General features: G+C 42.8%; 1 pseudogene; it reads right to left on the bottom strand.

The window, feature by feature from the left end:
• Positions 1-363: 363 nt before the first annotated feature.
• LOC115519778 lies at positions 364-11,720 on the bottom strand (annotated as a pseudogene).
• Positions 11,721-25,388: the final 13,668 nt, after the last annotated feature.

Genomic DNA, 25,388 nt, shown 5'->3' with positions numbered 1-25,388 from the left:
TTGTCAGGAGCTCTAGAGTTCTTGTTCTTCTCTGTTCTCCAACTTGTAAGCTTTCCATAACTTCCTGCTTCTTTAGTCAGCTTCCTTCACCCCATGGCTATTTCCCTTCCACCCCACCCCCACCATTTCTTGGACAGTCAGTCCCTGCCTTCCTGGTAGCTCCCTCTTCCCCAGACACGGCTCCTCCCAGGGACACTGAATTTGTCCTGTGATATGAAACCTCTGGCTATTTGGTCAAGCCTGTTCCTTTCTTACAATAACACTACTTTTTATTTTATTTTATTTTATTTTATTATTTTATTTATTTTTTAATTTTATTTTTGGCCATGATTCATATTTAATGGCTGTGCTTGTCCTGGTCCCTCATTTCTGCCACTCATAGGCCCACTGCTCTGGGGTCAGGGTTTTTTGCTCAAAGGCACGGATGTACAGGAGCTCTTCTGCTAGGCACCTGTTTACCAGCCCATGTCTCTGAAGCAGCAGCTTCCCCTTGAACTTGGCTGACACCACTAGAACTTAGAAACTGGACGTGCAATGGTTGGGAGTAGTATCTTCCACTTCCACAGACACTGCCTCCAGGTCCTGCTGCTGTTTTCTCTCAGAGGTACTTGATGCTATCGCATTGTGATAGCCCAGCCAGGATGGAGCCCCAGCTCTGACCCCATTGCTTTTAAACCTGTTGACTAAAATATATGGAACAAGAAAGGAAGTCCGTTATTTTGAAAAAGATTTATCAAAACGTAGAAAAACAAAAATCATGAAATTTGTGATATAAGGATATATGTGCTTTTTTTTTTTTTGTCAATTATAAGATCTGGTGGTGAGTCCAATGACTTCCAAGATGTTGAAATGGTGATGAGCACAAATGATATGGCAAGTTGTAATATCATATTACAACATCTGTGTTCTTTGTTAGGGACAAATTCACAGGTATCACACATACTGCTGTAGTTTGTTGCTACATTCATAATTGAATGCTAAATTTCAGTTAGAATTTAGTAAAAGTGAAGATACAATATTTTTCTCATACAGGTTCATGGATGTCCTGAGTATCATTCATAAACCCTTGGCCATTGTAGACTTCAGGTCAAGAAATCCTGTTGTAGATGATCCCATGGCTTGAAATGCTGTATATGTGTAGATATTGCCTAAATTTATATGACAATATCCCTTTGGATATCTCCTAGATACCTATAAAACTCCACATATCAAAAAATGAGTTTCTGATCTTATCCCCCAAACAGCTTCTCCTTGCTTTTTCTCATCTTAATAAATATCACCCCCATCCTCCTGGAATTCATTCTCTATACCTTTTCACTTTTATGTCTAATTTATAATTCATTCCATCATAAATTTATTCACCAAATATTTAGTTAGCACTTACTATATGCCAAGCACTGTTATAGGCATTGGGATTCAGCAATGTATAAGATAAGTCCTTGCTCTCATGGACTTACAAGATATTGTTGCGAGGCATTGACAATAAATAAGAGAATATAGCATATGGCATATGACAAATTAGTTATCAACAAGATACTCTAAGGTATTATACCTCAATGCTTCTTTAGTCCTGCTACTTCCTTCCATACCCACTGACATCCCTTCAATCTGAACCACTTTAGACTCTTGTTTGCAATAGTCTTCCATGTGTAGTCTGCAGCCAGACTTGTTCTGGTTCAGTCTTTTCTCTGTGCAGCAGCCAAAGTGAGGAGAGGGTCATATCCTTCCACTGCTGACACCCTTCAGTGACTTTCCACCACACTTGGAATAAACCAGGACTCCTCACTGGAGGGTCCTGTGTGATCAGGTCCTCAGCTACCCACTGTCTTCCTTTCCTACCAATTCCTCACCAGTTCTCTTTGATCCTCTTGGCCTTGCAGTTCATTGCAGGCATCAGTTTCCTACCTCAGGATCTTTGTCTCTCTTTAAGCCTGGCTGGTTCCTGATCCCCTTCGGATCTTAACTTAGTTCATCTTTATCCAAAATGCTACCTCCTTGGAGAGCTCTTTCCTAATCCCTGAGTCTAAATTATGTCCGTCTCTCATTCTACCTTAGAGCAACTTCTTTTCCTTTATATAGCAAGCTACTAGTTACTATTTTATACAATATTCAAGCATCTATTTAATATGTTTCTCCGACTACACTGCAAGTTCCAAGATGGTAAGAATCTTGTCTATTTTTCTCACCAGCTGTGTAACAGTTCCCAGTATATTGTTAGTGCTTAACAAATGTGTAGCTGTTGAATGAGTTATGAGTTACTATACCTTCATCTCTGACATCTGCCCCCAAACTCATCACATATTCCAGGTTCGTACTTCCTCTTTTATGCACAGGCATATTAAAAGCTCTATCTATACTTAAATTATTCCTGACCTAATCAGATACAGTTATTCTCAAATTCATCTATCCATCCATCCATTCATTCACTTAACCATTATTTATTGAGCACCTTCTAATTGCAAGGCACCATGCCAGGCAGTATATAAGATTGAAAGACGAATAAGACACGGTCTTTGTCCTCAAAACATTTGCAACCTAGAAGAGGATTTAAGAAGTTTCCCAGTAGTCATAGTGGGAAAATGGGTGTTCTGTGCCATGACAGCATAGTGAGCGGTGACAGAAGTGCAAAAAAGGTAAATAATACTTCCAAGTAGAGAATTCAGGATAACTTTCATGGAGAAGGTGGCAAATGAGCTGGATCTTGAAGGATGGGCAGCGTTAGATGGCCAGAGGTAGTAGAGGAGGCATCCTAGATGAAGTCAACTTACTGCACATAGAGTAAAAAATGTGCAGAAATAGAAAAATACAGGCGTGTTTTGGGATCCATGAATGGCATACCTGTAGGGGAGCTATGGAAGGCAGGGATAGAGTGTCTGGCATTTTGTTCTTTATTTCATATGTACTGGTGAGTCAGCAAAGATTGTTGGACAGAGGAATAAAATAAGAGTTAGGAGGGAGCACTGGAAAGACCTAATTGCCTGTGTGATTTTAAGTGAGGTTGATTTTCCTTATTCAACTAAGACATAAACAAAACATGAGGTCAGGATGTTTATCAGGGAAAAAAGGTATCTGTGTGGTTGGAGTGGATGGGAAGTCCTTGTGAAATAAGGAGGACAACCCATTGCCTTCTAGCTGGGACCCTGACTCATGGATGTTAAGGAGTCAAATTCAAAGTTACAAGGGCCACTCTTATCCTTAGACTGAGAGCCACTGGTGCCATAGCTGGGCTGTATTAGTCCACCTGAGCTGCCATAACAAAACACTACCAACTGGGTGGCTTCAACTACAGAAACTTACTTTCTCCCAGTTTTGGAGGCTGGGAAGTTCGAGATCAAGGTGCTGGCTGATTGCTTCCTGATGATCATCCTATGTCCTCACATAATCTTTCCTTGATGCATGGACATTGAGGGAGGGATCTCTCTCTCTCTCTTCCTCCTCTTATAATCCTATCAGATTAGGACCCCAATCTTTTGACCTCATCTAAGTTTAAATACCTCCTAAAAGCTCAATCTCCAAATATAGTCATAAGGGGGAATGGGGCTTTAAAATATGACTTTTGAGAGCACATAATCCAGCCCATAGTTTGGAGCAAATCAGCCTCCAGAGCCTTAAGAATCACAGACAATGCAGGCTTCTAATAACATCTTCTGGGGACCCCTCTCAAGGGACAAAATACAAATAGACCCTACCTGTTTTATATATCGGGCCTCCACATAGGCTTTCCTCTAAAGGGCAGGTTATGCTGCTAAAAATATTTTAGGAAACACTTGACCTAGTTTGATGACTTTATTTTACCAGAGGAAGAGAAGATCCTGAGATTCAGAAAGATAAAGAGACTTGCTCACAGTCATACAACAAGATAGAGACAAAGTCTAGTAACCAATGAACATGACTAGAATCCTGTGCAAGGACTCCTTGTCCAGTATTTTGTCAATTGTTCCTCATAGATTTCTCCAGGTTCGAGAGAGGAGGCCATGGAGGTCCCCATCATGGGCGTGACTAATGGGGACTCTCCTGGCATAGAGGGTTGCTTACTGAAGATCTTGTCCAGAGGAGGAACTAGTGCCCTCCTGCTCCAGATGGCACTGGTCTTTTATCTGTTCTTCCTTCCCTACTTGGTCTGCGTGCCCAGACTTCTATAATGAGTTGACAGGAATTATGGGCTACTAAATAATTTGGATGTTTTTCCTAAACAAGTGTACCCAGAAAATGTTTGTCGTAGATGCTTAAGTGTTGCTCTAATTTGCTGTCTGTCAGCCACCCAGAAGAATCAGAGGAGGTAAGTGGTTTCCTCTCTGGAGATGGGAGAGACGGATCCTTGCCACATAGGGAGAGATTGATGTGCCGAGGATTGTCAGATCAGCTCTAATCTTTTACGAATCCCAAGACACATAATGAAGACAAAGAACAAAGCTTTTGGGGCAAAGGAAGAACCTGTCTGGGGCTCCTTCTGAGTTCAGAATGCCCGGACTTGGGTTGCGAAAGTTATTTCTATAGAAAAAAGAATTGATTAAAAAAATCTATTTATCTTGTAGCTAACAGGGTGTGTGAGAGGGTGGCAGAGAGCTCCATACATGGTCCCTCCTGGTCGCTGGAAGGCCCCTTTACTTTCCCTTATCCATGAAGATATATCAACCAAAGCTGCTTGCTGCTACGTTAAGATACAGGGCATCCAGATGGCCAAATGTTTTCCTTAGACCATCTCCCTTTTATCATTTACTCATCTCCTTCAGGTCATAGCTTAAATGTTTTTTATCTTCTCCTCAGAAAGTCATTTCCTGACCACCCTACCTTCCCCATTATTATTCTCAATGTGAAGCTTTTCCTCTCCTTCAGAGCACTTAACCCAGGGTATAATCATATATTTATATGTTTGACGTTTGCCTTTCCCAGACTCTAAGCTCCACTTGGGCTGTGATAAACACCAGTGTATTATGGGTGTTTGATCAGTATCTGGCACATCGTAGGCACTCACTGAATATATATTGAAGAAACAATTGGTTTATTTCCACTAATGTGGAAGTTTTCTTGTTTTCTCTTGTTTTATTGGGGACCAACTACTTGTGTCTTTATGTTGCATTCAATAATCTTGGTAGCTGTGGATTTTCAGCCCAGAGCTAAGAAAATAAAGGGGTGTGAGAAATGAGTTTAGTCTGTAATTGTCCAATGAAAGATCAAATCTTGGAATGAGACTTTCTGTGACAAATTCATTCATTTAATCTTTCAACAAATGTTTATTGATCAAATACTATATTACTTGCACTGTAAAAGTGCAAGGGATACAGAACAAATAATATGGATATGGTCTTTGTCCTAATAGAGCAGATAGAAAAAAGTCAACAAAGAGAGCATAAGCAGGATGGTGTGCTGGAGTGTAAGTGGGGGGAAACTACATAGGGAGGGGGCTGAAAAAGTCTGCTCTATACCAAGGCCTGGGGATCGAGAATGCACCAGCCATATAAAACAAGCACAAGTGGCTAAGGGAACAACAAGTGCAAGAGGCCGGAGATGGGGATGAGCTTAGCATGTTGGAGGGACAGAAAGGAGACAGGGATGCAAAAGTAGAGTAAACAAGGGGGGAGCGTGGATTGAGATAAGATCAATCAATTGAGGAACAAAGTTTAGAGTTTGTTATAAGAGCAACAGGAAGCCACTGGAAGATTTTAAAGAGAGACGTGACATAATTTGGTTTATATTTTAGAAAGAGTGGAGGTTGGATTAGAAAAGGGCAAGATAGATCCAAAGAGACAAGTGAGTCTATTGCAGTAGTCAAATCAGAGATGGGGGGTTGACCTTGGGTGATGGCAGTGGGAATGAAGAGAAGTGGACACTTGAGATTTATTTAGAGGTAGAATTGACAGGTCTCAGTGATGGAGTGAATGCAGAGGATGAGGGAGAGGGAGAAATTGAGGATGACTCTACTATGACAAATGGCCTTTTCCTTGAAGTCGTGCATCTTTTCATTTGCTACTGACTTGACCCACCCTGATTTCCATCATCATAAACCATTAAGGCTTTCACTATTTCCTCCTTGACATCACTTAGGCTCCATATTTAGCATTTTAACTCAATAAGGTACAATCTGTATGGCTCATATCTTGATCTTCACAGCTCATTGAACCTCTTTAAATGGTCTACAACACACATGAATTAAACATGGTGGACAAAGTGAGAGAAACTCTAAGTGGCAGTCATCCCCTCTCTCTTAGCCAAAAGTTCTGAGCACAATCCAGGTGGGGCTTTGGCTGAAAGGTAATGCTGATGGTTACTGCCTCAGCAGGTGTTCTCAGGAAAGTTGGAGAAAGTCAAGTGTCTCAAAGAGAAAAGCATATGGGGAAACGAAGGAGAGAGAGACACAAAGTCTGAAATACCAGGGACTGACAGTCAAGCATCTTTACCATCCTGAAAAACTGAGCTAGATGAGGTGACCAGTGTTTCATTAAGCCTGGCAGTATATGTGTAGACACAGAGCCAAAGAGGAAGGGAAGGTTGGAGCTGGGTGGGAGAAATGAGGCTGGTAATGGGAATGACAGTGGCTCCATTTACTGCAGTCTTACTATTTGCCATGCAGTGTGCTAAGCCCTTCAGGCAATTTGTACTATTTGATCCTCACAAAACCCCTGTAAGGATGATCTCCATTTTACAGATGAAAAAATTTGGGCTCAAAGAAGTTTAGGTAACTTTCTCACAAATAACAAAATAACTGATAGAACAAGGATTTAAACCCAGATTAGTGTGACTGCAAAGCCTGTGTATACTCCATTGCCTCCTTTAAACAGAGAGAGACTAGAGGGAAAGTGGAGGACGGGTAGATGGAGAGAGGGAGAAAGAGCCTAGGAGAACAAATGTACTTGATCTTGCAAGAAAGTAGTTGACGAAAACGAAGGAGAATCTAACCTGAAGGAAAAAAAAAAAAGTAGATTAGTATACGACATGAGAGTGGATCAAATCTTATGAAGTTTCTAGAGATGGATACGGTGTGTTGTTAGCAGCCACCCACTACATTTCCCTGCTGGCTGTGGGCTCATAACTTCTGCCTTTATTGCTGTTTCTGCTCCCAGCCATGAACTCTCTACCTTGAGATGAGCCAATAGTCCCTGACTCCCCTGGACCAGACCAAAGCCCACCCAGGGAATGGAGAGGCTGGTGGGGGGGGGGGAGAGCTGTGTGAACCTTGATTCCTGAGTGAAGAAAATTCAGGCTAGATGAAAGACCCCAAAGAAGAAGAGCTATCCTGTAATTAGGTGAGATTTATAACTTGGCACCGAAACTGCTCATTTAGATATTCATTTTCCCTGCTCTTGCTCCACGTTTTCAAAGAAATTCCACTAGCATCCTTGTGGCTCCTGGATCCCGGAGGACATTCCAGGAAGAGGTTGTTTTGCTATTCAGAGAAAGAGGACTGGAATAATTGAAGGCTCATATCTTCTGCCTCTGTGTCCTGGATGCACTGCACTCAGTCTGTTAACAAGTGTTTATTGAGACCCAACTAGATGGCAATTTGTTGATTAGTCAATTGTACAATCATTAGTACAATTGATATTGATGCACCACATCCTGTACTAGATAGCAGAGCTACACAAGTGAAACTGACAGATACAGACCCTGCCCTCATAAAGCTTACAGAGTACTGGAGTAGATAGATACTGAATAAGAAATAAGAACTTGTAAGTGCACTTGTAGTACAGGAGACACATAAGTATTCTGACATTCTGTCATCACACCTCAGTTGGTGCCTTTAAGTAGCCCTTTGACCCTGGATAAGTAATTTTTAATCATAGTGAGCCTTAGTTTCTTCATCTGCAAAATGACGACCATTCACTCTTGCAATACATGTTTATTGGAGAGTTCTAGAATTGCTTTAGCTAGACTGACAAGAGAAGGCCTTGCTGGAGATGGTGTTTAAGCTGAGACCTGACCGATGTGAAGGCATCAGCGGTGTGGAGTTTGGCAGTGGGAAGAGGTATTTCAGAAAAAGGGAATGTGCTTGCAAAGCCCATGAGGTGGGAATGAGCACAGCCTTGTCCTCCACTACTCACAGGCAGAGTACTATGAATTGCTGATACAAGAGTAATTTATTGTTTTTTTTGTCCTCAAAGTTTTTAGGTATGGTTATTATTCTGAATCACAGTCCCCACCTCAATGAGCTTCCTTTGTAACTATGGAGGAAAAAGCTAGAATCTTTAGAAAATATAAGATGATGGTTAACAAAGTGCTAAGTGGTGAGTTGGCACTCAGAATGTGCTGTGGAAGGTTGGAGGTAAGGAGGTCAGTGTAGGAAGGGATAGGTACATCCTCTTTGTCGCGGGGGTTAGATGTGTAAATGGTGACTGTGTTCTGGGCTAGACATGCACCAAATGGTGGAAAACACAGGTGCTGCACTTCAACCTGCAGTTCCACCTTCCTCTGTTGCTAAACCTACCCTTGGAGAGAAAAGGCTATGTTGTTAGAATGGTTTGATCTCTCTGTGGAGCCACTGGCCTTGGGAAGAGCCCTTGTGGGGTGTGGGAAAACAGAGACTGGATCCAGAGAGAAATATGACGGAGAAAGAGAAGAATTGAGGGGCCAAAGAAGTATCCCCAAATAAATAGCAGTTGGCTCAATTGGCTAGATCCTTGGACTTTAGAACCCAAGCTCTTTCCTGCCTCCTGCCTTCTCCAAAGCTCTCAGGCTATAGATAACATGGCTCATGGACTTGGCTGTTTAGTTATGGCTTCATTTCAACTCCAAGATTGGATTTTTTGCTGTAACCTATGTTGGAGACCATATGGGCATTTCAAGCATCCCATGCCTATAAACCAATAAATACAAATGAAAACAAATCAGCTCAATATAATGTTCTCTGTGTCTCTTGCAGGCTGAGCCCTGGTGGCAACAGCTGCAGAGGAGATGAGGAGCCCCCATGCTGTGGCCTGGCTAGCTGTCCCCAAGCTCCTCACCCAGTGGCATACTTTAATTACACTGGTACTTCTTTTGAAGGGGTATCTGCCACCCAAGCGGCCTTCTCATTTCTGGAAGGAGGCCAGAAAGCTTCAGTCTTTGCTGCCATATCAGGACTTGAGTTTATCTCAAGAGTGTTGTGGAGAGTTGCCCTGCCAGCAGCATGTGGCTCAGTTGCCCGGGGAGGAAGTAGCAGACCCTTCCTATGTTCAGTAAAACAGGTCTCTGTTTTGGCTGCAGTGGCCTTGTCGGTGAGTGTTATGGTGCAGGGAAGGGGGAAGGGAAAGGTTTGGGTTTAATGAATAGACTGTTCTCAGTAGAGAAAATATCAATTCACAAATGAGCCAAGGTAGGAAGGAAACTTCCTGACATAAATTAGACATAAAAGCAGACAATTCAGGGAAGAGTGGAATCAGCTTTCTGTGAAACTCTAATTGGAGAACTATTTATTTATTGATGTTATTGCCTGGATTCAAAGAGATGAACAAAATGACTTCTAAATTAACCCACACATACTCATTGAGCACCTAGTGTTTACCAAGTATTCTTCATCCTAAGTCTCTTTTCCTTAGAGCTGTGCTGTTCCTCTAGAGCATAATCAGCAAACTATGGCTGTTGGTCCGGTTCCAGCCATGTATTTTGTTAATAAAGTTTTATTGGAACACAGTCATGTCCATTCACTTAGCTATTGTTTGTGCCTGTTTTCACACTGCACTGGCAGAATCCAGTAGCATGACAGAGACCGCATGGCCTGCAGAGCTGAAAATAACTATGATTTTGCCTTTTACAGAAAAATTTGCCATCTTTGCTCTTAAGTTTTGTGTTTTGGAAAAGAATTTCACAATGAGGTGATAGCTGGGAAGAGGTGGGACGGAAGGGAGAAGGGAAGTGATATGTGCTGGATGGGACATTGGTGTAGTAGTTCAGCACATACACCCTGGAATCTAACAGACCTGGGTTCAAAGCCCAGCTCTGCCAGTTATTAGCTGTGGCTTTGGGACATGAATCTCAGATTCCACATTTGTGAAATGACTCTGACAATTGTACTTACCTCCCAGGATGGTTATGAGGACTGGAGTGATTAATGTAAGCACTGCCTAATGCAAAATAAATGCTCCACAGAGAGAAGCTGTTCTTTTTATTACTAACTAATCCTATGTTCCAGGCAGTAGGCTAAACACGTCATGTATGTTGGTTAATCCTTGCACCTTTCCTATGAGGTAGGTATTTTTATTTCTACTTTACAGGGAGGGATCTGTAGCACAGAATGTTGCTTTGGGTACAGGACTCATGGGTGGCAAAGTAGTCAGTGGGAACCTACATCCTGTGGATCCCGCAGGAGGCAAAATGGTGAAGTAGCTATGGGCACCAGCAGAGGCTAGGGAGAGCCAAACCACCCTTCAACTTTTGCCAGAACAAGTCCCAGCTCCAGGAGGAAAATGTGAAGACATTTCCTGAGTTGGTGCAGAGGTGTCTCTCAGAGGGTGAGGGCAGAGTGCACCCCCCAGCCTGTGGAGGAAATAGGCCTCTGGGTAGTTTCATTTTTAGAAATGGAGCATCCATGGCCAGAGTCCTGGGAACCTTTGTGTCGGGGAGTTGACAAGGTCTGCTTTGGGACATGGGATAGAATTACATGGTTTCCTCCATTTCCTGTTGCCCTCACCTTTAATTTCCACCCACAGCTCTTGATGTCATCCTGGGACTGGACAGAAAGTACCTGGGTTGGGAAGGGTAGGTTACAGCTGAGAAGAGGGTGATGTCTAACAGTCACGATGGAATGACAGCCAGGGAGAGGAGGGTGGTGAAGCTACCAGGTGGTATCTTGAGGCTAAATCATACATATTTTAAGGCAAAATCCAGAAGCTTTATCCAGTTACCTGGGTCTATTGATGTCACTTGGAGTGGATCAATATATCTTCCTGGAGAATTCAGAGGAGAAAAATCTATGTGGGGCCTGCTCTGTAGGGAGAGCACGTTGGTGCCAGAGAGACAGCTCCATGATGAGAATATTAAGCACTCATGAACTGATGTTCATACCATCTCCCAGGCTGGAGCTTGTCCCGACCCTCCAGATGGGGCAAGTGGTATGGATGGAGAGTGAACAAGCAGGAGGCTGTCGTACATTCACACACAAAAGGATTGAGCATTTATTGAATTCCTATGGTGTGCCAGGCTGCACGCTGGGCACTAGAGTTTCAACACTAACGGGACACCACGACTGTCCTTCAGGGACAAGCTCTGGGTTTGCTTTGCCTATGGAGTGGGCTCTGAAGGAGACCCCAGGTGCCATGGACACTGCAGAGCAGAGGTGTGGAGCTCACTCCTTCACCAGCTGCCTTGGTGATGCTTTGTTGGAGGATGCTAGAGACAGGTTGCTTCTCCAAAACCAGTCCCCCACCCATTCCTGGGGTACACACAATGACCATTCCTGAAGCCTGAGTCACCTGGGTTGTTTAGCCTCACATTATTTTCTTGTCTCTTTGTTCCTCATCTCCTGTTTTGTTTTCTCATCCACAAGTGGGAGGGCTTCATTAAGCTAATTAAAAAGGCACCAGGGAGAAAGCATGACAGAAAACCACTTTGGTTTTCCTGAGTGACACAGAGGGAGCATCATCTCTGCTTTCCTTTCCCACAGTCTGAGCTGCCTTTTCTCCTGTGACTGTGAGGTAGAGGTTGGGGGTGGTAGGAGAGGCAGCAGCAAAGACAGGGGGCAAGATGGAGACCCTCTCAAGTAGCTGAGCTAAAGCCCAGGCTGCCCAGCCCTCAGGCAGTCTCCACATCCCTGCTCATCCTCCTCCTCATTCTTCCAATGACATCATATTCTACTAAACCACCAAACTTACAGTCTCAATTGCTGGTGTGTGTTGGGAGAAGCATGCTCATAGAGAGCTGTTGCTTCAGGACCTTTCTAAAAGAGAATGGCACATATTCCTTGTCAATATGGGGTACACCTGGGCATCGGGATAGGTCTTTCTTCTATCGAATTCAAATCCATTTTGCTGTTGCCCAAAGCCACAGATCTCTTGGAGGGGGAGAATGGAACAGATACTTGGCATCATGATATTGATCTTACTTGGAAACAACTCAGGAGGGCTTCTTCAGCGTGAGAATTTGCTCCATTCCTGATATGACATAGACTTTGTCTCACAGTAGTTTGTGGTTTATTACACAACCCCGTATAAATGCAGACCTTCTGTCTTGGATCCTGTGTTCTTGTCCTCGGACAGATGGTGGCAAGGAGAATGTGATCTCAGGGCTGACATGGACACTGCATCCCGCCTCTTCAGTGGCTGAGGACACCCATGTATTTTCTTTCTCTCCAGTCTGAGGCTCCTCCTGGGAGAGAATGACCACTCCTTGACTTCCAAGATTTCCCTTCCACGTGCCCTTAAGGCACCAACTACCCAGTGTCTGACCCTTGAGGGAGGCAGTTTCTGGAGTGCCTCTCCACCCAGGGAGGAGTCCACACCTTCTCCAGGCCTATGCAAGCCAGACTGCCAGAGAAGAACTGTTCCCAGCATGACAGACTGATTAGTTAAAGTCTGGCAAGTCCAAGGCTCAAAATCCTCAGCTTCTCTTGGTGGTCGAGAGAGAGAGAGAGAGAGAGAGAGAGAGAGAGAGAACAGATCCAAACTATAAATTGCTTTGTGCTGTTTTTTTTTTTAAAGTTTAGTTATTTGGGGCGCCTGGGTGGCTCAGTCGGTTGGGTGTCTGACTTCAGCTCAGGTCATGATCTCACAGTCTGTGAGTTCAAGCCCCGCGTCAGGCTCTGCACTGATTCCTCAGAGCCTGGAGCCTGCTTCGGATTCTGTCTCCCTCTCTCTCTGCCCCTCCCCAGCTCGCACTCTGTCTCTCTCTCAAAAATAAAATAAAATAAATTTTTTAAAAAAAGTTTAGTTATTTATTTTGAGAGAGAATGTGCATGAGCAAGCACATGCAAGTGGGGAGGGGCAGAGAGAGAGACAGAGAGAGAGAATCCCAAGCAGGCTCTGTGCTGTCAGTGCAGAGTCCAACATGGCGCTTCAGAACTTATGAACCATGAGATCATGACCTGAGCTGAAATCAAGAGTCAGACCTCAACTGACTGAGCCACCCAGATTCCCCAAAGCCTTGCTTTGTGCTCTTTAAAGCAAGGTACGCAGACATTGGGCACTATGCTGTAATTCTTTTTCAACATTTTATTATGTAAAATTCTAAACATACTTTAAAATTGAAAGAATTTTGCAGTGAACACCCATGTATTGTACCCAGGTTCTATCATTTGCACTGTACTGTACTTATTCCATCTATCTTCAGTTCCTCCGTTCTTCTAGCCATCCATCAAACCATCTCAGCCTCCACCCCAGACCCCAGACCAAATGGATCAGAGACTCCAGATGTGGGCCCAACAATCTGCGTTGTAACATACCTGATGATTCTGATGCTTGCTCAAATTTAAGAACCACTCAAACTTTTTGATGCATTTCAAAATAAATTGGAGATATTGGTGCACTTCTCCTTAAATATTTTATGCAATAAATATTTATTGAGCACTTACCAGGTACAAGGCACTATTCTTAATGCTAGGGAAATAGTCTTTCACAGCCTGATAGATAACTGTCATTAAGTTGAGAGAGACAGAAAGAGAAAGGGGGGCACCTGGCTGGCTCAGTTGGGTTGTGAGTTAAAACTCCATGCTGGGCATGGAGTCTACTTAACAAGAATAAATATATAAATATTTAAAAAAAACCAAACCACAAAAAAGATGTTGACAGAAGGAGAGAGGGAAGAAGGAAGGGACAGAAGGGGAGAGAGGCATGTGAGCAGGAAGGTAAGTAAGCAAAGCAGAGTTGAAAACTCTTTCATGTGATTATTGGCACATGTAAGTGACTAGTAACTGACCAGAAGTAAGTAGAACAGAAGCCTGTTAAGTCTTTGAGGGACTTGTACCATTAAAGGATTTCACAGTGTTTGCCCAGTAGGATATAGGAATTTGTTGCAGATGGGACTGAATCACTGGGACTGATTACTACAGTTACATCGTGCTTTTTTTATCATGGTGTATGGCACAGAGGCTGCTCTCCAGGGTCCTGAAGCCAGAGCCCATCAGTCTCTGCCAAAGACTGACCCAGCACAAAGCAACCCTAACTACTGGGTAGACATTTGGGGCTCCCAGGCAAAATTTTGGAAACGACCTTTTTGGGCTTTCTAAAAAAGAAATGGCTCTCCATATTTCATCAACACAAAGAGGGAAAAGGAAAGAGAGAGGGAATGAGAGAGTGAGAGCCCAAAAGTGAGTTTCATCACGCCTATTTGTGGCTCCACACTGAGTCAAGCAAATAATTAGACTTAAGTAAATAGAATTATCTGAGTCAACGAGTAGTGTTGCTATAAACTTGAAGGGTTTAGGTGAATTTGTTTAGGTACATAACTGACACTTTGTGACATTTTAGAACAGTGATTCTTAAAATGTGGTCTCTGGATTAACAGCATCAACATCACCTGGGAACCAGTTACAAATGAAAATTCTCAGCCCTTCCCTAGACCAATTGAATCAGAAACTCCAGAAGTGGGCCCCAAAATCTGGGTTTTAAACCCTCCAGATAATTTTAGTGCTTGCTAAAATTTCAGAACCTCTGCATCTAGCAAAATGGTTCTCAATATTGGCTGCACATTAGAATCACCTGGAGCTTTGTAAAACCTGAGGCTCGGTCCAACCCCCACCTCCAAAATGGAATTAGAGTTAGTGGGAATGATTTTCAGGCTTTGTTGTGTTTTAAATTTTCCACAGGTGATTTTAATCTATAGCTAGCGTTGAATCACTGCCTTAACAGTTTAGAGAACACATAGAAATATACAGTGAGTCAATTGGGAATGACAACTCCCAACACCATGGCTTCTAGCTATTAGCCTTGGGCTTCTGGGCCCTGAAGCCTTTCTGGGGTTCCTTGAAGACGGACTAGGTCATCCTGGCCACATAAAGACATCTCACTGATATGAAGTAGGAGGATACTAGAACATTCGCATAAAATTGACGTAAGTGGAATTTTGCCACCATTGATTATAAGGCCCAATTTGTGGCATTGTTTAGAATGACACCATCATATTACAGCTCTTTGATGAGGTCATCACATTTTGATTAGTCTCTGGTTTCCCACCCTGTCCCCCTTGATTCCCTAATCCTGGGTCGACAGGGAGGCACAGTCTTGTGGAGTAGAAGTCATGACAACAAAAGATGTAGAAACTTTTCTAAGCCATCTTAAGGAGTGAGAATGGGGAGGTCTCAATACATTACCTCTCTACATCTATTAGAGACAGTGGGACAGGCTGAAAAGAAAAAAAAGATAACATGTACAGCAGTGGTTTGTAAACTGTAAAGTATTACAGAAATTAAAGGCAGTATTATGATGCTTTTCTTCTTAAAATAATAATTATGCAGGTGGGCATCATTGCAGTGTGGTCTGATTCTAGAGGGATCTAAATGCTGTACATCGAATGAAGCATCTTAGCAGTATTGCTGCTAAGTTAGAGTTTTTGGGAAATGCGGACTCCATTGAAGGTTTAATATGTGAGACCAGCCAGGGCTTAATCTCCTAGTCCCTCCTCTGAGTTTTATAAAATGACTCAGATCTGAGGTCCTGTAAGATCCTATCAGACTGCATCTGTTTTTAAGGACATCATAAAATGGTACTTTAGAAGGAATTAGGACAGGTTGGGGGCATTTTGGGGGCAATACAGCTAAAATGCCTTTCATCTGTCTCATTTGTTTTTCCCTTAAGTCTCAGAGACACTTTTAATCAATGTTTTAGAAACTGGATGTCATTTAAAGAAGTTAAGATTTCAATCATAGCAGGGGCGATGTTGGAAAAAATTTTAAATAAATTCACTTCACTTCCCTTTGAAGAGATGCCAAAATGTATCTCTTCATTCTAGAGCAAAGCTATCTATCTGAGAGACATTGAAAACTCCCTTCCAAAGTTACTTCTAGAGTCTCCATGCTATCTCTCTGCATTATTTACCATGAAGAGCACCTAAAATAGCATTAGCCTGGCAAATATAGGGCACGGGGAGGGAGCGGGGGTTGGGGAGGTAATTACCCAACCCATTATGGAAGCTGTGCTTGAGTTAGAAAGGGAAGTTGAGCACCTTCTTTAGGCATCATTCAAATTGGAAGGGATTTCAGATCATTTGATGTTGTAGGCTTTGGATCACTCTATGAGAGGTTAGATGTTAGTCTGGCAGTATAATAATTTTCTCTGCACTACTACAAAATGCAATGGAGAGAGAAGGTGTTAGAGGCAGTGTAGCTTATATCCAAGGTTGGTTCTTGGGATCACTGTGAAAAAAAATTTTTGTCCATGCCATCATTGTCCCTATTCCATGATTTTTGGTCCCTTTTTGTATCTTCTATCCCCGAACCGGGACTAGGATGAGGCAAGCATAGTGCCTAAGGTAAAAACTTTAAGGACACATTCACTCTCATGTTTGTTTAAGTACCAATTCTGCACCTGCGTGAAACTGAAAATGATTTGCTTCCTTATATTTTGAACTCTGGGCAGCATGCTTGCCTCACCCTAGTCCAGGCCCTGTTTTACTCACATAAAAATACCCAGCATTTACATACTAGTCCCCGTATATTTCTCCCCTATCTTACCACCAGGAAAATCATCTGATAAGCTAATTTATGCCAGAGAGTTGGAAGCATACTGAACTACTACTCCCAGGAATATGTGTGTATCCAAAGAGGATTTATGGAAAGGCAATATTTGACCATTTCAGTCTTAATCTATATCCAAAAAAGTTGAAATCAAAATCTTGAAGAGATATTTGAACTCCCATGTCCATTGTAGCACTGTTGACAATAATCACAGATGAATGGATAAAGAAAATGTGGTATACACGTACAATTGGATATTATTTAGCCTCAAAAAATAAGGGAACCCTGTCATTTATGACAATGTGAATGGGAGATATTGTGTTAAGTGAAATAAGCCAGAATAGAAGGACAGATACTACATGATTCCACTGGTTCAAGGAATTTTAGTCAAATTCATAGAAACAGAGACTGGAATGGTGGTTGCCAGGGAATGGAAGGAGGGGGAAATGCGAAGGTATTAAGTAGAGGTACCAACGTTCAGTTACTCAAAATTAATACATTCTAAAAATACATTTGTACAGTCTCCATGGTCAACAATGCTATATTATATACTTAAAAATTTGCTAAGAGGGTAGATCTCATAATAAATGTTCTTTTTACAATAAATAGAGGGCTGGAGGAAACTTTTGAAGGTGATGGATATGTTTATGGCATAGATTGTGGTGATGGTTTCATGGGTATATGCTTATCTCCGAGCTCATCCAGTTTTGTACATTAAATATGTGCAGCTTATTGCATGTCAATCATACCTCAATACAGTGTTGTGTTTTTTTTTTTTTTTAAGCAAAGGGCATTTTATATGGAACAAGAAGAGATTCCATTGACTAAAGGCAAAATTCATGGAGACAATGAAAGATAAAGTTGAAAAGAAATGTTGGGGTCAAATTATGAAGGGCTCTGAATACAGGCTTTGAATGCCATTGTAAAAACCATGGACTTCAGGTCACAGAGAGTGATATAACTGGGTTGAGAGTGTTTAATTTGAGGAACATGGGAAAGGTCTCATCCAACTATAATATCTTTCCCTTAAGCCCACTGGAGTTTAATTTGAGTTTCCCATTGGATATGAACACATTTGGAGTAACAGGTCTTGAGGGTTGGGCAGCCCCTGAATATAAGCATTCATTCATACTTTAGTGTAAACTAGTTTAGTTTTAGTTTAGTTTAGTGCAATCTAGTATAAACTAGTGACCTAGTTTAATGTAACCGAGTAACCTAGTATAAACTAGTAACCTAATTTAGGGTAACCTAGTCACCTAGCATAAGCTAATAACCTAGTTTAGGGTAACCAAGCATAAACTAGTAACCTAGTTCAGGGTAGCCTAGTAACCAACCACAAACTAGTAACATACCGTAAACTAGAAACCTAGTGTAGCATAAGCTAGCAAACTAATGTAAACTAGTTTGTAATGTAATGACTTGTAATGACTCATGAAATTCAGGCGATTTGGACTATATTTACAAAAAGAGCACTGTTCATGGAAAGTAGACTTTAACAGCATTCTCCAGTATGGTACTTGGGACAACACAGACTACGGCCAAGAAAATGATAACAACACAGGAGGCAGCCATGGGATAATATATGTCAATTATGATAACTAATTTATAATTCAAAAATCAACTTTGCCTCCATTATTTCATTTTATCCTCACAACAGCCTCAAGAGGGAGATGAGACAGTGGATACTTTTATCAATAAGCACACTGAGCATCTCAGACTTTCCTGGCCCAAAGGTCACCAGGTCTCTGCCAGAATCCAAGCATTCTTTTTGCCACCCCGCAAAGCTCACCTATTTCACACTGTTGCCAAAGGCCAGTCCATTGGGGATTTAAAACTTTGGTCCTTCTATTAAATGCTATTATGTATCTGAGACTGTGAGGCTTGAAGTCATGAGCATTGACAGATCTGTGAGTAACAAAATCAAGGCAGCTCAGCTTGTCTGCTTGTCCTAGCCTTGACCTTCTATCTCTGAACTTCTATTTATGTTCTATTTGTCAGTGGATTTTCAGAATACATGGAGTGGAGAGAAGGAATATGAAAAGAGTATTATTATTGTGTTAAAACCATGGAATATTTACGGTTACAATTATTGTTTGACATATTGCTGGCACTTGCAGAGAGAGGACTCTGAGCCAAGCCATTGCAAGTCTGTATTGTGCGGTTATTAATGCATGACTGATACACTCATTACCCTCAAACCTTGGACAACTAATTTCCTACTGAGTTTCCACTTTACTCTTCTTCCCATAGAGACTCTTGCTTCTTGAGCCTGGAGCCTGGAACTGGAAACAGAGCCTTGGGGACCTCACTGCTCCCCCAAGGGAGATGTCTGGTTAGCTTGGAGTTGGTGTGGTGGGAAAGAAGGTCCTTTGTTAGACTCATCCTTGCACTCTGGGAGGCAGAAAGGGAGGCATCTGCCAAAATAGAGAGAAGCGATAACTCACTTATGCAGAGCATAATAATGTAGTTGACAGAGCACTTGCACCCTGTTATGTTACCAAGTCTTCAGGACAACCTGAGGGGGCTAGCAGGGCAGACAGCACTGTGAGGAAACCAAGGCTGAGGGAAACAAAGTGCCTCTCCTGAAGTTACCTGGCTGGAGAAGGTTGAGGCTGGTACATGCACTAGGGGGACCCGAGGCCAGAGCCAGAGTGCTTTAGCTACACCATCCTGCTTTCTAGGAAGTGGAGATTTTCCATACCCAGAGATCACTCTTGTACAGTTCCAATGCCCGTGACCATTTCTACTTAAAACATTGGTGGGGTGTACCTTTAGTTCTAAGCTTGAAGAACCAGCTCTGGTGTCACCATCTTCAGAAACTCCTCTCCACCTCAACTTCTCAGCTTGGATAGGTGCTAATCCACTGGGCTCTCACTTACCCTTTACTGAAATGATAGCATTTACTATTTTTTAATTTACTTATCACTTGTTTGCTTACTTGGTCTCAACTGTGAGCGGCTCTGGATCTGGGTCGTATTCACTGGCTTTCCGGGTGCCTAGAACATAGTTGGTGGGCAATTCAACTTAAACTGAATGCCATTGTCTGAGTCCTTTGTCCCTGAATGGAGTTAGTGTCTCTTTCTCTCTTGACATTTTCATGTCTTCTACTCCTTACTCTTAGACCTATTGTTTTTAATTTTTAAGGTTTATTTATTTTTAAGGAGAGAAAGACATTGAAGGAGTGGGTGAGGAGCAGAAATAGAGGGAGACCCAGAATCCGAGGCAGGCTCCAGGCTCAGGGCTGCCAGCACAGAGCCCAACACAGGGCTCAAACCCACGAGCAATGAGATCACGACCTGAGCCAAAGTCGGATGCTTAACCAACTGAGCCACCCAGGTACCCCTCCTACTCCCTACTCTTAGAAAAGGATCTTAGGCTCTCACTGACACTGTGGTATGAGTGATTGAGAGGCTGATGTGGGATCCTTCCTTGCAGTGTCTACATATTAACAATCAACTGGCACTGCCGTTGTAGAATTCCCAACACAGAAAATCCTTATGGCATTGTTTGGTTGTTGTTGTGGTGATGGTGGTAGTGGTATGTGTTATGTTCCCCAATGAACCACTGCAATGCAGAGTGGCCGGGTAAAGGGAGAATGGTCTGTCTCTGAGACCACTGGTCTCTTATCTGTGAGAGCATATGAGTGCATTTATCCGAACATGATGTGTGTGTATGTGTGAGTATGTGCATGTATCTGTATAAGAATAAGAGCTAGAATAAGAGAAAAAGAGAAGAGGAAACATAGTAAGTCTATTTCTCCCCAGAGACAAAGCCAGCAAAGGAAGGACCTGAGAGAGAAGAAGACTAATGTAGTTGGAGCTGGTCACCTTCTTCCTGCCTCCCCATCCTCTGTCTCTTCTCTCTTCTGACACATCTGGGATGACAGGCCAGCACTGGTGCCTGTCTGGAATTTAGCAATGCCTAAATCAGATCACCATCAGGCTCCTGGATGGGTTTAGTAAACATCCACAGTATAGAGGGCAACATGGGCACAGAGCAGGCTTGAGGATGGGACTGAGAAAGAATCAAGGGCAGAGAACACAGCACGCTATTCGTCTGCTCTCCAAAACACCATGAAATTTTAATGCCCACAAATGTGTGCTCAGGTCACTCAGTATCCTGTCCTTCTGAGTGCACACTCCCTGAATCACAGACACATGTCTTCATTGGTTCAACAACCATTTAGTGTGTGCCTCCTCATGCCAGGCACTGGGAGGGATGCTACATAGGGTAGATGGTGCCACCCCCCTGCCCAGGATCTCATCTGCACCTCCATTCCTGATGCTGTTCTCAGCTTTGTTTAAGTTATAAGCTCCTGAGGGCAGGATCTAGATTCTAATCATCTCTGCCTCTTTAAATATCTTGTGCAATGCTCTGCCCATAGGCCCGACACACACATTTCTTGAACCAGTAAGTGAGTAAATTAATGAATGAAGTACAAGATATGACCTCTCCCTTTAAGGAGGACAGTTTAGTATGGGAGAAAGTACTTAAATAAAAGGCTTCCAGGACCCCTTCCAATTTTGTGATTCTGTTTTTATGAAATATCTGCAGTATAATGCAGAATGTAACACGTTCCATATTATCTCAGCGGGGGAAGAAACTCAAGTTTGATTCAACCAATGATTCAGTATCTGCTGTTTGTCCAATAGTATTCCAGGCACTTCTGGAGCACCTGGGTGGCTCAGTCAGTTAAGCGTCCAACTCTTGGTTTCGGCTCAAGTCATGATCTCACAGTTTCATGAGTTCGAGCCCCACGTTGGGCTCTGTGCTGGTGGCATGGAGCCTGCTTGGGACTCTCTCTCTGCCCCTCCACCACTCACACTGTCTCTCTCAAATAAAATAAAATAAAACTTTAAAAAATTTTAAAGAAAAAGTATTCCAGGCACTTCTGAATTATTGCCTCGCTCCATCTTGACAACATTCTTATTCAGAATGCAATATAACTTAATGATAATTGTAGATATTATATATCGAGAGAGGCTCTGTGCCAAGCAACATGCTAAACTCTGTGTATGAATGATCTCATTTAATCCCCACATCAAGCCTGTATCTAGGATATTATTTTTCTATTTCAGTGATGAGGAAACTGAGGCCAATGGGAAGTAAACACTATGTCCAAGAGACATGGTGTTAGTTATTGGCTGCCTTGGGGCTTGAATCCTGTCTGTTCGACATCAATATCTGGACTTTTCATCACTTTGGCTGGGATGCCTAAGGGCTCTGGAGACACATCCTGTGTTTGATTCCTGGCCCATCACTTTGTAGCTGTGTGATCGTGGGAACTCATGCCTCTGAGCGATAATTCCCTCATTTGTAAAGCAGGAATAGTAACCACTGCCTCAGAAGATTGTTGCAAGGATTCAAGGAGGTAATATATGTACACGCCTGTCACACAGTAGGTGTCAATGCACATTAGTCCTCTAAAAATGGAACGGCAAAGCACTTCTCTTTCAAACTTGCCCTATTGAATCACCCTTCCCTGCCCCTGGCCAGATTCTATAGCTTTTCCAGTCACTTTCAGATATTAGAAGTTTTATTTTCAGGTATTAAAAAGACCAGGTGGATCTAAATCAATACTTTCATTTCACATCCAATTTAAGTTTTTCTCTTTCTTCCCAACTTGGGACCTCCCTGTGCTCATTAGCCAGCTGTGGGGTGAGGGTGGCTGTTTATTTCTTTATGCTACCTGTTCCATCCCATCCCACCTACTGGCCTTGCCTGGGGCTCCTCCAGGGCTGGGTGAGAGGAGGAGTAGAGAGAAGGGCACATCGACCTTGATTGGTGCCACTATAATTTGGTAGCAAGGTCCTCACTCAGTGTGCTCTTCGGGTGTGCAAATGCTCTTTCCCTCCTGGGGTGCATCTATGAGTCCTTTAAAAGGTTTCCCTCATGGTTCTCCAAGAACTAGAGTCTCTGGATGACCTCCAATGGCTTCCTCTAAGCTCCTTCTCCAGCGTCATCCCTAGCCTCTCCGCTGAGGTCATTTCACCCAGCAGGCAGTCCCCTAGGGCAGGTCCCCCTCAGGAGCCCTAGTCCAGCTCCTGCTGTGACAGCCACTTATCCCAGGGAAAGCTCCAGCAGATGCCGGACGCTCAGGCTCTCCGCACAATCAGTCAGCCTGCTCCTGACCTTTTGACTTTGTCAGGTGAGGATCAGGGGCCAGTCTCCAGTCTCACGCACCTAAGCTCCCCAGGATATAGTTCAGGTTCTCCAGAAGCCCATGCCCTGCTTGCTCACATCAAGACCCCTTCCCAGGTCAGCTGTTTCTGGTGGACCCCCTCCATTAACCTCTAGCCCTCTCTCATGTATGAGATTGAGGTGGGTGGTGGGGGGAAGGCCCCAGGCTGAATTTCCCCATTTTCTGGTAAGCCTTGCAGATGAGATGCATCTAAGCACCCTCTTGAGAATGTCCACGCATTTAATAATTTTTCTCAGCTTTGAGACCTTAGTCCAAACTCCAAGATGATAAAAAACAAATTCAATAACATACTGTTGCAATTCTGTCTCTCTCTCTCTCCCCTATGTACAGTGCACATAGTTTTCCAATGGTATCACAAGATGAATGACAGAACAGAGCATTTGCCTCTTCTATCCATCCTCTTTGTCCCTTTCCCTGAAAGCAACCAGTTCCAACTTTTTCTGCTATTTATTTTGGCAATTGTATATCCTTGTTTCTAAATAACAACACATTTATAATCATTTGTTGATTTCTGAAGTTTACAGATTATCTTCTGTCTTCCTAAAGCAGGAGAGGGGAATTTAAATCTTTTACTACCCTCCCTCCCCCACCACAAATATTCCCTTTCCTCCACCTTCCTAGTATTTTTTGATTCTCTGGCATTTTTTTTTTTTTTTTTTTTTTTTTTATTTTTAAAATTTTTTTTTTTTTTCAACGTTTATTTATTTTTGGGACAGAGAGACAGAGCATGAACGGGGGAGGGGCAGAGAGAGAGGGAGACACAGAATCGGAAACAGGCTCCAGGCTCTGAGCCATCAGCCCAGAGCCCGACGCGGGGCTCAAACTCGCATACCGCGAGATCGTGACCTGGCTGAAGTCGGACGCTTAACCGACTGCGCCACCCAGGCGCCCCTCTCTGGCATTTTTTGATTAAATAGTGTATCCATTGCTCCCATGTAAATGCTAACAGTTAAACCACCTATTTTGATGGGTATATTTCTGCTCTTGAATAACTGTTTGTTTTCCTTAGAATCGATCTTTGCTCATTTTAGTTGTTTGCCTGGTATGCAATATGTAAATACTTCAAACTCCTTGGCGAAACTGTCACATGCTTCTCCATAAAGTTCAACACGAGAGATCATCTGTCTGTTCTGTTTTGGGGGAGAACCACCCACAAGAGCCTTCAGCCATCCTGTTCTCTCTGCTTTGATTGCTCTCTGGGACCCTAAACTGCTACCACCTTGGGGTTTTCCTTCACTGTCATCCAGGGAAATCATGCCTTTCAACTATGATAGGTCTATTTCCCGATTTGGTATCTTTCTCTTTCTTGGTTTATATTTTCTTTGCATTTTAGTGGAGTACATCTCTAGGAGCTTCCTGAGAAAGGTTCTCAGGAATGGCACATACATTTTTTCAAACCTTGCTGAAAATGTCAGACCAAATAAGAAAAAGTTGGGTGGTTATTGAATTGTAGGTTAGAAGACATTTTTTTCCTCTCAGAATTTTATTGGTTTGTTGTTCATTGTTTTTATTGGTACATCTAATGTTATTTTCTTGTCTGTCTTTATTTATTTATTTTTTTTTTAAATTTTTTTTTCAACATTTATTTATTTTTGGGACAGAGAGAGACAGAGCATGAACGGGGGAGGGGCAGAGAGAGAGGGAGACACAGAATCGGAAACAGGCTCCAGGCTCTGAGCCATCAGCCCAGAGCCTGACGCGGGGCTCGAACTCATGGACCGTGAGATCGTGACCTGGCTGAAGTCGGACGCTTAACCGACTGCGCCACCCAGGCGCCCCTTTATTTTTTTTTTTAAACCACCCACAGGGTGAGCCACCCAGGCACCCCTCTACTTCCATGTTTTTTGTCCATGCAGATTTATACTTTAAAAATAATTTTTTAGTCATTTTAGAAATTTTGAGTTTTGAGAAGAAATAAATTTGTATGTTGATTCTGTTACACAAATCAGTGTCCATAGTTACTTTTGTGGAAGGATTTGTATGGGCACCTTGGTCTCTTCTGCCCACCCCTCCATTCACTCTGATACTTAAAGTTCCATAATTGTTTCTTTTTGTCCTTGGTATGAAAGTAATTTCTTGTGTCCATGAGCTTTCTTGGTCACCGGCTCCATTACAGAAGGGAGGATCTCTTTCAGATGTAAGGGAGGATGTCTTTCAGACGTAAGGCATTCTGAGATAGTAGAACCTTAGCTAGGACTCAGGGTGATTTCCACGGAAGAAAATGGGATGTGGGCATAGGCAAGACTTTCTGAGCATAATGAAGAGAAGAGCAAGGAGTAAAGATGGGAAGTGGGAAGGAGCAGTATGTTCAGAGATTGGCAAGTAGCTTTGATTGACTGGTGTTTGGGGTTTTGTAGGATATGGGAATTGCAAAGTTTGCTTGTGGAGACCCTTGAATGCAAGGTTAAGAAGTTGGGACTCGGTTCTGTATGCAGAGTGAATGTTTAGGCATTGAGTGATCCAGTCCTATCAGTGCTTTGGGAGGGTTAACCCAGTGGTCAGGCTAGGATGCCAGAGGAGGAAGGTCCAGAAGCTGTGCACAACTTGAGGAATGTCGTAAGGATTTGGAAGAGAAACTAGGGGACGCATGTGGAAGATCTCCAAAGAGGT

Source organism: Lynx canadensis, chromosome C1, assembly GCF_007474595.2.
Source record: "Lynx canadensis isolate LIC74 chromosome C1, mLynCan4.pri.v2, whole genome shotgun sequence".
In the NCBI taxonomy this organism is placed as follows: Eukaryota; Metazoa; Chordata; class Mammalia; order Carnivora; family Felidae; genus Lynx; species Lynx canadensis.
Note: the sequence above shows the minus strand (reverse complement) of the source record. Positions and strands in the feature narration are given on the sequence as shown.